At 38.6% G+C, this 12,549-nt stretch overlaps 1 protein-coding gene across 22 annotated transcripts in view; it reads left to right on the forward strand.

Moving 5' to 3' along the window:
* Positions 1 to 12,549, forward strand: part of NRXN1 (neurexin 1) — a 1,068,016-nt gene that overhangs the window by 152,204 nt on the left and 903,263 nt on the right. The window lies entirely within an intron of this gene.

Consider the following 12,549-nt stretch of genomic DNA (forward strand, 5'->3'; position numbering starts at 1 on the left):
CAGTGAACAGACGTTTGCAGTGTCAGTGAGAAAGTAAAAAAAAAAAACCCGTTGATTTTAATGAGCCACGCAGGCAGGTGTTTCAAACAGAGTCCCAAGAACTCCCAAGTACAGGTCTTAATAGGGGCAGTAAGCATCTAGGAATCAGTGTTTGTACCAGTCAGAACACCATCACTACTTGAAAGGAAGAGGACCCTTGGACAGATGTGTTTAGGTAAGTGTGCACTCTGTGTCTCTTAAGGGTAGTATGCTGAGGAGATGCCAAAGTAAATTTCAACATGCCTCTGAAACTCAGTGCTCAAGGAGGACTTCCTTGGGAAGCTAGCTAAGCAAATTTTAGTACTAAATTGAACAATTTTAAAGGCAGTTCCTTCATTTATCCTTGAAAGACTGATGTGACCATAACTTGAAATATGAACTGGGGGGCAGGCTGTGCTGTATGCTATACCATCAGTTTGTGATTGTGATTGTACCAAGAGAGATTCCTCCTGCCCCTTCCATTGTTGGCCTTTAAGAAGCCAAAGAATTATAGCCCAGTGTTTTCCTATATAGAGTGCATTCATAGCTGATTGGAATTTTCTAGAGTAGCATGAATTGGCCTCATTCTCTGAGTTCCATACATTCTAATACTGACCCAGTTTTGTCTTGTATTATTTAAACTATAATCAATCCATCGTTAACTGATGTTATTGCTTTCCCCATACTGACCAGTCCTGGCATTATTTTTGCCCTTAGGGAGACATGTGAATTGTAAATATATTACTCATGCTGTTAAATGAGGTCAGAGAGGATAAATAGCTTGAAAACTTTAACATCTACTGTAGTGATAGCTATGGATACTGTAAGAAAAATGACCTTTAGCTTAAAACAATTCACATTGTGTCAGAGTAGATTGTTCTTGGTTTTCTTAGGAAATTTTATCTCCATTGCCTGGTCAGTTATCTCAAGAAAATCACTTTTTTGTAAGATAATAACATTTAATCAATTCAACAGCAAAAAAGCTGCCGTTACAGAGTACACAATTCATAATAATTTATTCAGGTTCATTTCATTTTGAGAGTGGGAAAAAAAACTAAGGATTCATTTTATTGCACATTAACTAAAACTCTAATATAGATATAAATCATCCCTAATGCAGCCATTAGCTACAGTTTCAATGAGGTGGAATTCTGCCTACCTTTCTATAATAATTGATATTCAACAGTAGAAATCTTTATGTTCTTGGCTATTCATTTACATATTACATTTGATTCTGAGAACCCTAATTCTGTAGAAACATAATTTAGAAATAAGGAGTGAGAGACAGACCAGTTTGAAGGAATGATGGGAGGTGACTGGTATTGGGAAAGAAAGGAGCTAAATATACTAGTCTGAGGTGAAATTGATTTGGAGGGTTTTCTTTCCCTACACTAGTTACACAAGGTCTGACAAGTTATTTAATCCTCAATTTCCTTATCTATATATTTGGGATTCTATGATACTCCTTAAGATTATTTTTAAGATCAAGTTAACATTAATGTGATCAGTACTTGGCCCATAATAAGTACCCAATAAGCCAATAAACATTTGATGATATTTTTGACAAAGAAATATGTATATGTATATGTATATTTATATATATTTGAAGCTATGTAGAGTAGGCAGAGATAGAATAATACCAAACATAAATGTAAGGTCTCTGGAGGCAGGTAAATCCAGCTAGGATCCAGGCTCTTTGCGTCCTTGCTTTGTCACCAGGGAGTGCTGCATAAGCTCTCTGAGCCTCAATTTCCTTGTCTGTAAAACTGAGATGATTAAAACAAACCTACTAATCTTAGGATGTTCTAGAATTTCAGCTGACTTCCCTTCTCTGGATAAGACTATGCTTTGATTCTTTAGTAATGAAGTAGAGATTGCAGGATACTCAGAGACTAAGACTATTCAAAGGGCTTCCTTGCCCTTTTTCTGCCCAATCACTGTGCTGGGTAACACCTGGATGTTCCTCGGGCTGTTTCTTAGCTGTCCTCTGTGGTTTCACCTGTGCCTGCTCCCCAACCCTGCCTGCCGTTGCTCACTCTGGGATGGAGGTGAGCCACAGAAAGCAGTGCCTGCAGCTTTCAGCCAGGCTCTCTGCAAGTACAATAAGTGTTCCTACTCCTTTTACTTTTCTTTCTGGGGTGAAATTAAATGACCTTAATATTTTATCACAGTTTTTTTTCTTTGTGAGAGTGAGGGACTAGCTTTCTCCCTAATCAATTTTTTTGTTTCCTCTCTGTTTTTCTTTCTCTCCACTCATTGTATCTCAAAAGAGCAAGCAAGCATACATTTTTAGAGCATTTCTTTGTAAGTGTTTCTTACAGCCAGTCACTAAGCCAAGCAATGTCAACTTCACCTGTGAACTTGCTTACTAGAAATGTACATTTCTGGCCCCACTCAAGACTTGCTGAATCAGAAATTCCAGAGGCATGGCCCTGGAGATGGTGTGATAAGAGTCTCTCCAGATGCTTCTATGATCACTGAAAGTTTGAAAACCACTGCTTTGGAGCCGCTCACTCATTTAAATAAAACAAAAACAAAAAACTTTCAAAGAAGGTGTTTCAGTGGTTCCTGTTTCTCCCCTGTTGATATAGATAGGCACTGGGAAGAGGACCAAAGATCTTGGCATGCCTTCCTTGAAGATCAGGATACAGTCTGTTAATCTCATGAGTTTCTCATGAGACGTGAATATTATTACATGGCAGTATTAGGGGATCTGCCAATACCATGTAGGAAATTTTCTGAATATTTCCTATCATTTTATTTCACAAGATTATTTTTAGCAATCACTGCGTGGCACTAACCTTTATTCGAACACCTATTTCTTTTATGTGTATTTGGCTCTTATTACTTATAAGTTACTGTACTAGTCTACTGGAGAATGAAAATATTAATAAGACATTCCTTTCATTCAAGAAGCTTGAAATCAGGCTGAAGTTCATGCTTTTGTTTGACCCACAGGTTATTAAAATTTCATAATGGCAGAAACAACTGTTTTTGTTCACTACTATTTTGTTCACCTAGCACAGTACCTGGATTTTAGTTGGTGTTTAATAAATATTTAATGAATGAATATATGAATTCAAATACCTAGTGAAAGGAACAATGTACTCTGGTGCTTTGTCTGTTTTGCCTTTTTTTCCCCCTAAAGAACCAATGGCCTTTTGTTGGTAAACTGAGTAAGCCAGGTGGGTGCTTCTGCATATCAGACACCCAAAAACACCAGTCCTGCTGTTTTCACACTGTTTGGACTTATCTTGATTTCCTGCACTCCTCTCTGCACACAGAAGTCTCAGGCTTGGCATTTCAACCTGAGGCAGTGCCATAGTTTTAAATGCTCATGCTAATAAGACAAAAATATCCTCTCTCATAGGCTCACCATGTGCTAACAGAGTTTTATTGTACATAGACCCTATGTCTCAAAAGGATTTGATAAATCAGGGGGATTCTACCATTTGTTTCAAATTCTGACTAGGGTTTCTGTAATAAATTAAGCCATTATCCAGCCTGGTAAGCAGTTAACCCAATGTTATTTGTTTGGAAATCACGTAATAGGGTAGGGCTACAGGAAGGGAAGCTATAGTTCTGTGCTTCAGCTTCAAGATGACATCAAATTGTTTTCAGATATTTTTAGGAGAAACCCTATGTCAAAAGCTTTTGTGTTACTGTCTCAGAAAGTGTGGCCATTTCAGCTTAATCTTTAGAGAGTACTGAACTGATACACAGGGAAGCTGTGTGGTGTGAAAGGGGACACACTGTGCCTGACCTTCACTCTGATAAACTTGGATCAAGCTGTGGTTTTGTTCCCCAGCTGACTCTGAAGCAGATTGACTCTGAAACTCAAAATAGTTTAAACACGCAGAAACCCACTCAGCTCATTAGCATAGTTGGAAGTGTTTTGAAGACCTTTATTTGGGGCTACATTCAGGAAGCAGCCCAGACCTGGAATTGCTGTCATGGTATAATCACTTATCTTAAACATTATAAAGACTAGAGGTCTTTCTAATAATCGTTTCAGAAAGGTCATTGGAAAAACCATGTTGATTTCTTTAAAGTTAGCTCATTGTTCTTTCTTTGAATACCTGAGAAGGAAAAATATTATTGAAATGCCTGTGCTGTTATTATGTTACAAACCCCTTTATAAAATATCTTTTATATTTTATAAGATGCAGTGATATTGAAGATCAGCTTCTCCTTGATAGAGAATGTCTTTGTCTTCAGGTTGAATTTGCAGTCGCTTTGACATGAATAGGATTCCAAGCCTGGCCCCTTTAGTCTTACTTACTCCGTGTGTTCTGGGGTCTGCCTGTCCATCTCTGGGGCTCTGCTACCTCAGCTTGACTACCTTGCCTCTGCCACCTTGACTCCTGTCCACCTGAGCAAGTTAATGTCCAGATTCCCCACACAAATTCTAGGTCCAAGCCTCTGCATGTTTTTCTTCCTTCGTCAGAAATTGTCACTTTGCATGTTTTCACCCAAACCTGCTGCCTTTTAAGAACTTTTTCAGATCCCGCTTCAAGCCACAAAGTCTTTTTCAGATCTTCCCTTCTCTAATATCCTATTTAGCCTCTGATTTCCATAAGTAGAAATAAAATAGACAAAAAGATAAGTGAGTGACCTCACAGTTTGGCTTTGTTTTTCCTGATGTCTTAATCTTGTTTCCTGGAGACAGTGGTTTTTGACCCTTTGGTTTTTATCACCAAAAGCAACTAGCACAATGCTATTCCCATTGTGGATAACCACTAAATAATTGTTGACTCATTGGGAGTTATATTCATAGGTCTTCTTAGACTTCTTTCATCAAAAACAGAAAGCTGTGATATAATAAAGGTCTCTAGAAAGTACAAAAATGATGATTTCCCTTGCTGAACTGGATCTCAAGAGGGAAAAGACTGCTATATAAGTATCCACAGTTTGTAAGGGAATATTTATTTATTCATAACTATTTAGCTCTAACTTTTTAATTGGTAAATATGCGTCCAATACAACATAAACATTTATACAGATACCAGTGTTTTAGAGGGAAATGATATTCTGTGTATTAAAAAATTTTTTAAATATGTCAAAGCATTTTCTCCCTGTGCTCAAGTTACTTGAGAGGACAAGCTGCACATACCTTATGATTTGCTTCTTGCTCACATTATTACTGACAAGCATTTTGTCCACACCTTTCCCACAGCACCCTTCCAATTTGTTCATGTCATAAAAAAATGAAACCTATACCAAATGAGTTTATATATATATATGTATGTATGTGTATATATAAGGACAGAGAAATACATACCTATACTATATATATATATATATCTGTTAAACTCTTCTCTCCTTCTCCCCCCAGTGAAAAAAATATAACTTCCTTTTCCCTTGTACTCCCTCTTTGTTTCTCTGAAAAATCATCTGATTTTGTCTTATATGTTTTCAGTGATTTCCTATTGCCCAGAGAAACAACCGGTGTTTGAACTAAGTACAATGATGTGGTGTACCCTTAAACTCACTTAACACTTAGCCCCTTTCCTTCTGTCTTGCCAATGGGTTTCAGCCCTGGGCAAGTTCACTATGGATTCAATGTGACCAAAGAAATTGACAGCGAAACGTTCTTTGAGTTGAAAGGGTTTATTACCCGGCTTGTTCTCTGGCGGTAGGTCGAGCACTAGCGTCTCTGCCTCGGCCCAGAGCACTGGGCCGAGCTCTCTATATAGCTCAGTAATAGCTTATTGCCTAAAGGTGTGGAAGCGGCAGCCCAGCAACAGGCCAGTCACATCACCAAGTGGTGTAAGTTTAGTGAGAATCCTGGCCATAGGAACCCCAGCTTCCCCACCCCCTCTCTTGCTAAAGCTAGCTTCTCTACATTACCTCCCTCAGTGCTAAGGTGTGGAAATTTGGGGAGTGAAGGTGCTTGGTGAGTCATTGGAAGACACAGAATGAATGTATTCTGTGTGCAGAGACCAAGGGCTTTCACTGGAACTAAAGCCAAGTTACTGTACCTGTGAAGTGAGCCCTAAGGGAAAAAAGAAGGGGATAAAATGTATCCTTTCTTTTTAAGTTTTAAATATTCTTAGGTCTTTAGGTTGAAACACTGACTCAGAACAGGATAGTAAGGACCACAGCATAATGAAAGAATAATGCCATTTTCTTCAAGATCTCTGTGGAGATAAGATTTACAGGCTAGGCTGTTAAAGAATCCATCAGAAGTTTATATCAGAGTTGGACTTCCTGTCAAGGAAGTGCACTTCATTCAATATTTTCATCTTAGAAAAATCATATCTCTACTGATAAACATTTCTGGCCCCAAAATAAATTATTGTTGCTTTGAGACTCTGTCAGGTGGGTTTTATTCTGGACAAAATGATACAATTTTGTATCAAAAGGCTTTAATGCAAATACAATATTTATAAGCCTAATCTCAACCAGCTTGATTTCTGACTTAAAAACCTGAAATTTTCAGATGTCAAATGGCTTGAGCTTAAGTAGTCTGCATGGTATGTATCCTGCAAATGGGTTTCAGCCCCAAACAAGTTCACTATGGATTCAATGAGATTGAAAAGTGACAGTGGAATATTCTTGGGGTGAAAGGGTTTATACCCAACTTTATTCCCATGGTGGCAGGTCAGTCACTAGAATCTCATCCACTCAGAGTGAGTCTGCATGCAGCCAGCTGGTCTCTGCCTCTGGGACTCTCTGCCCCCGTAGTCATCTCAGTTTCTGTCCTCGGCGCTGTCACCACTCCAGTCTCTGCTCTCCTGCAGCCTTGCAGCCCTGCCACGATGTCGCCCAGAGCACTGGGCAGAGCTGTTTATTTTAAGTCAGTAGCAACGTACTGCCCACACGTGTGTAGTGGGCTTGCCGACCAGGGCCAGGTGAGAATCCTGGCCATAGGAACCTTCTCCACGGTATGTCTGAAATTTAATAGAATGATTTGCAAATACATAATGTGGCTCCATTGCTTTAGCAAAGGACTACATTTTTTCTTAAGTAGTCTTTTGATATGTGGTGTTTTTCTTCAAGACTTCTTTATTTCAAGCGAATCACTGCTATTAATCTCACACTAAAATAAATTGCATCTGTGTTTGAGTGGAGAAAGCTGTTTCCCAACTTAAATGGAAATCTCAAAATTCAGATTATTTTCCAACAAAGGAGTCTGGGTTTGATTCAGATAGCAGCCGTCCAAGCTTGAAAAGGAGTCAGCACAGATGTCCTTGAGGATGATTGCGTCCAAACACGGAGATAGTGGTGCTGCTTATTGTAAGGTAAAATTGAGCCGAAATGCTCAGACCCCTCTGCGGTGTCTCATATCCAATCTGGCGACCCTAGATATAGTAGAGGAGATCCATACAGGGAAACTGGTCCGACTCTGTTCTCAGACGTGGCCCCAGTATCCTCTAGACAATCAATCTCACTGGCCCCCTGGAGGGAACTTTTGATTTTAGGCTCCTCACCGACCTAACTAATTTCTGTCGCTGAACTGGGAAGTAGTCTGAAGTCCCCTGTGTCCAGGCCTTTTGGACATTACGCTCCCACCCAAACCTTTACGTTAAGTGTTCAACGACCCAGGTTCTCCTGGCCCCATCTCCAGTTAAGGATTGTCAGCCTCTTACTCTGCCTAGTCCCTCTTCCTTTTCAGATCCGCCAGAGGACCTTGGTCTCCCGCCTCTCTCAGCTCGCTAAACCCCCCCACCCACCACCATCTTTAAGTTCTTTGTCCTCCCCCGCGTCTGCCATCTTCAGGTCCTTTGTTCCCAGCCACGCCACCTTCCTGCTCCTCTCCTCTTCCGGTGGCTGCGCCTCCCCCTCCCCTCTCCTTCTGCCTTCACTACCCTCTTCCCCTACTGGAATAGGCTCCTCCCGCCCTCCGGTTCCGGAAGCCATGGACAAGAGTCCTCCCAGCACAGATCTGCCTCCTTTCTCTCCTGACCCAACACCCCTCCCCACATCCGCTGTTTTGTGGGTGGTCTGGTGTGGTTGTTGAGAGTGGGTGAGCTGGGCATAGCAAGTGAACATCTCAGTGGTTGTGTGTTGCAGTGTGTGTGCCTGCCTGCAGCCTGAGAATTTTTGTAGTGACCTAGAATCTTGAAGTTTTGCCCCCCAAATAAAGAAAAGCTTTTTGTAATCTTTAATGATATTTAAGAGTGTTAAGGAGTCCTAGAACCAAAGCAAACTGTTGCCTTATACATTCATCCAAGAAATATTTATTGAATGTTTATTAGACCCCAGGCATTGTGCTGGAAAATGTGTAACTGAGCTATCCCTTAAAGTAGCCAGGCAAGTAAGCAGCAAAAACAGAGTATTAATAGTTTTCTGTAATTCACAGAACCTACTTCAGAGATGGCTGGGAGGGACTTTTTCAGGAAGGATATCAAACTTGTTTTTTGAATTTTTGTGTAAATGAGGTTATGTAAGGTAAAATTGAGTGGAAAAGACCAGGTGAAGAGGCTACACTTATGTTGGTGTTTTGTTCATCAAACTACATATAACTTTTCTGAAGACATAATTTTAAAATACATATTAATTTGCTTTATCTGTGCCTTTATTGGCAATGCCTGTTGATGACTAGGTAGAGCTTAATTCAACCAGCCTGTTGGGATCTAACCACCAACAATGAAGCATTTGGCTGTAACGTTTGTCTTAATACATTCTGAAAAAAAATCTATGTGGATAGCACATGCTGAGCATCCCCCCTGCTAATTTTAAGTGTTGGGAAAAGAAGACACATGCATCAGTAAAATGCTGATACCTAGCTCATAACCAAAGCCCCTAGAGTGCTCATGTAAAGGTGTTACAGGAAAAGATTCTTGCATCAGATTGCATCATGTTGCAGCAGTAACATCACCATCCCATGCTGGGATGTACAAGTGACGTGGGTGCCAGGCTCTGGTGTGAATTACATTCCATTGCCCATTTCCATCTATTTATAGTAAATCTTCAGTGAGACTACAGCATTGCATACCAAGTGAAACTGGCACAGTGAGGTAAGAACTGTATGAGTTCAAAAGGAAGTAATAATATCCCTGAAGAGGGGATGATCAGAAATGGCTTCCTGGAGCAGAAAGGCCTTGGCCTACACCTTGAAGAACTGTAGGCTCGTGGGGAATGATGAATCATTCTCCTGAGATATTGATGACTTCATGTATCTTTTCTCAAAGATGTTAGTCTCTGAGTATATACTTATAAAACCTAGATGTTAACCATCTCTTCATTTTTCTCCTTAAGCCCTTCAAACCAGATCTACTTCCACAAAAGCATCATAAGATTCACCAACAATCACGCTTTAGAATGGGAAAGGAAGGCCATTTTTCACACCACAAATTGACCCATAAAAAATAACTGCTGGACATATCTATTCACCACAGTTATCTCCCAGCTATGCAAATGTGATTGGCTTTTTCACTGACCTCCCCACCATGTAACCCCCTCAGCCAAGTTCCTTCTTTCCTCCTGAATTTATCGTGCCAATGTGAGGTTCCCTTTCTTAAAATTGACTCATAGTTCTACCTACACACTCAATTTTTACCCTAAAATCAATTTATCAAAGTAGTCTTTTAACAAAGCACTCAAGTAATTAAAATATTATCTGTATCATTCAATACATATGCAACTAAAAGAAAGAAAGTAGTACTGTAAAAGTCAGTGTTAGCATTTAGACAGGTGCAAGAGTTTTGCCAACTTGATCTAAAAGCAATTATTATGAAGACTGGTCCCTGATAACAATGTAGAAGTACATTGGTTCCCAGTTGTACCTGGTACACTGGATGTGACAATTATTTTGAGCATGGCATGGGCCAGAACTAGTTCTCTGGAAATTAGTCATTAATCAAAACCTAATATCTAAACTAGTTATGCCCTAGGAATTCCTACAAGGCAATGTGATACTGAAGTGGAAGATAACTCGTAAATCAGTGTTCTGAAAGACCAGTGAATACTAACACCCTCGTAGGAAAAATTAAATGAATTAAAACACAAAAGTAATTAAGTATCATTATGTTCTCAAGTTATGGCATTTGCCTAAGATAACATATTTCTAGACAATTAAAAATAACTACCTCTTCTTATACACACTTGTCTTGATTTTAAAAATTGCAGGAAAATGCTAATAACATTGATACTCTATTTACTGTATATTATAAACCTACAATAAATCTTTTCTTTTTCACTGAATATATTATTCCTTATCTCAGTTTTTCTCTTGGAAAAAGCTTTTCTTTTGTAGTTGCTCTTATAGATTACACTAAATGAGAAAAACAAGAAGATATTTACAGGCTAAAAGAGAAATATGTTTTCTGAAGTTGTTTTAAAAGTGCTACCTGTAAATTTGCAGGGTTGCAGAAATAACCTGAGCAATTGCCATAGTCTTGCTCTTTCCTTCTAGCTAGGAGAGGTGTACATGGGTAATCATAGTCAGGTGAGAGGCTACCTGCTTTTTGGGGTGATTGTTTTCTTAAAGGCCTTTTTCCATAGTTGAATCTAAAAGCACTTGTTATCAGAGTGTTCTTTCCAGTACTTCTAAAAATGACTTCCCATTAAGCGAAATGTCTCCTGGATGGGTGAAGCTTATTATCTTCCATTCCTTCTTCAGGGAAAACTGAGAACAACCAACTATCCTCTGCATAATTACAAGGTCCCTAACAAAGTGCACTTATAGACTATGGCCTCCTACCAGGTGAAAAAATAGCTACTCATATTCTGTTGCTCATTGTACACCATGTTGCTTTTTTTCCCTTCAGGCACTATTTGAAATCATCCAGCTCTACATGCAGAGCAGGTGAGAAGGGGGCTGTAGGCATCATTAGGGAACATTAAAAGAGCAAAACATTAAATAAATTATTTTCAACATATATCTGTAGCACTCTTTACAAGTAAATACCCAGTCTTCTTTCTGCTGAGCTGATGTTTAGGATAGAAAGTAACCATAACATAGAATAGAAGAAAGATACAAAAGTTTGGAGTAAGAATATCTTCTGTACACACTCTACTTCATCACATACTGTTGGTTTTCTGGCTATCTTCTAATCCCTGCTCAGCGTGTCCAGAGAGGACACTTGAACTGAGCAGCCAAAATATGAATAATCAGAGGAAATTTTTCAAAACACAGATTTTTCTGGCCCAAACCCCAGATACACTTAACTCAGATCTCTGGAGGAGGAGAGGACCCTACAGTCTTTTAAATTTGATGTGTTAAAGTGCTTGCCAAATTTAAAAACAAAAAACAAAACAACCCACTGCCCTATTGTTTCTTCTGCTTCTATATGCCACCCCCATTGCATAGTAATTGGCAAGACAAATAAAAATGATTTCATAGTTGTAAAAATATATTTTCAAGTCCTTTGTGCCTTTTATGGGGCAGAAACCCAAGTGGAAGAAAACTGCAGCTATCACACCACTTACGGAAACCTGTTAAAAGTTGTCAGGATGAGTGACTGTTAGGTTGGGCCAAGTAAGATTTGAATAGTAGTTAGAAAAGCAGAAGGCCTTTGGCTATTCTGCCAAGGCACCAAGTCTCATTTTCCTCAAACTATAATAAGTTTTTATTGAGACATCTTGGAAATAACCAGTCTGTTCTTTCAAATGAAGTGTGGTTTTGAAGTATGTAAGACAATATAGTTAAAGTTAGGCTATTGTTATTCAAAATGTACTCTACTGGATGTATTCTACTGCAGTGCAGACCAGATGAATACACTCTGCTTCTGATAGCAGGTTTCCATGGGATTTATTATTATTTACTTTTTTCCTTTCACTGTCCTGTGGATTTTAGCATTCGTATATGCTTAGATACTAGAACAGATCTTACATGAAGATGCATTAATATGGAAGAGAGGTTATATTCTGTATATTTAGTCAGCTAAGTGAAATGCAATTTTAACTGCTGGTAGGGGAACAAATATGTATGTTTTTTTCTTGCCTATCTATTTCTTTTTATTTGTGAAGTGTAATAAAATGCTGTATTTAAGTGACAGTATTGAAATGTGAGATGAAGTGACAATTTCCATAGCTTTTCAAATAATAAGCTTCTGGGTCTCTAAGTTTAAAAGAAAGGGAAGTGTCTATTGCTATATCTGCCGTGCTGATCGCATAATTTCCTGAAAATGGAAGTGATTTCAATCTTGTCTTTTGCTAATGAGAATTTTGTAGATGTTTCACATTCAAAATGTAGTCATAATTTAAAGTAAGAAAATTGCACTCAATGGGAAAATTTCATTAAAAACATTATTTGGGAAAACTTACAGTCTGAATAAACATAGAAATTAAAAAAAAATCTATACAGAGTGTATGTTACAAAATTAACAGTTTATGTTGACAGGAAGTTCCTGTACTCTTTTTCTCTTCACTTATGAGAAGATTTTCTCATTATGCTGCTCTGTTTAAAGCTTGCTATAATTGACTTACATATTAAAGAAAATAACAGTGACAAACACAGATAATAGTGTCTGTGTTTATGGATAACAATTTGTGTAGAGAACCTCTTTGAGCAATATATCCTGTAAGGGATATGCTTGGTTCCAGGGAAAATTAAACATCTGAGTTTATCACAGGTATAAAAGA

This window comes from Manis pentadactyla, chromosome 2 (genome assembly GCF_030020395.1).
Source record: "Manis pentadactyla isolate mManPen7 chromosome 2, mManPen7.hap1, whole genome shotgun sequence".
NCBI classification, from domain to species: Eukaryota; Metazoa; Chordata; class Mammalia; order Pholidota; family Manidae; genus Manis; species Manis pentadactyla.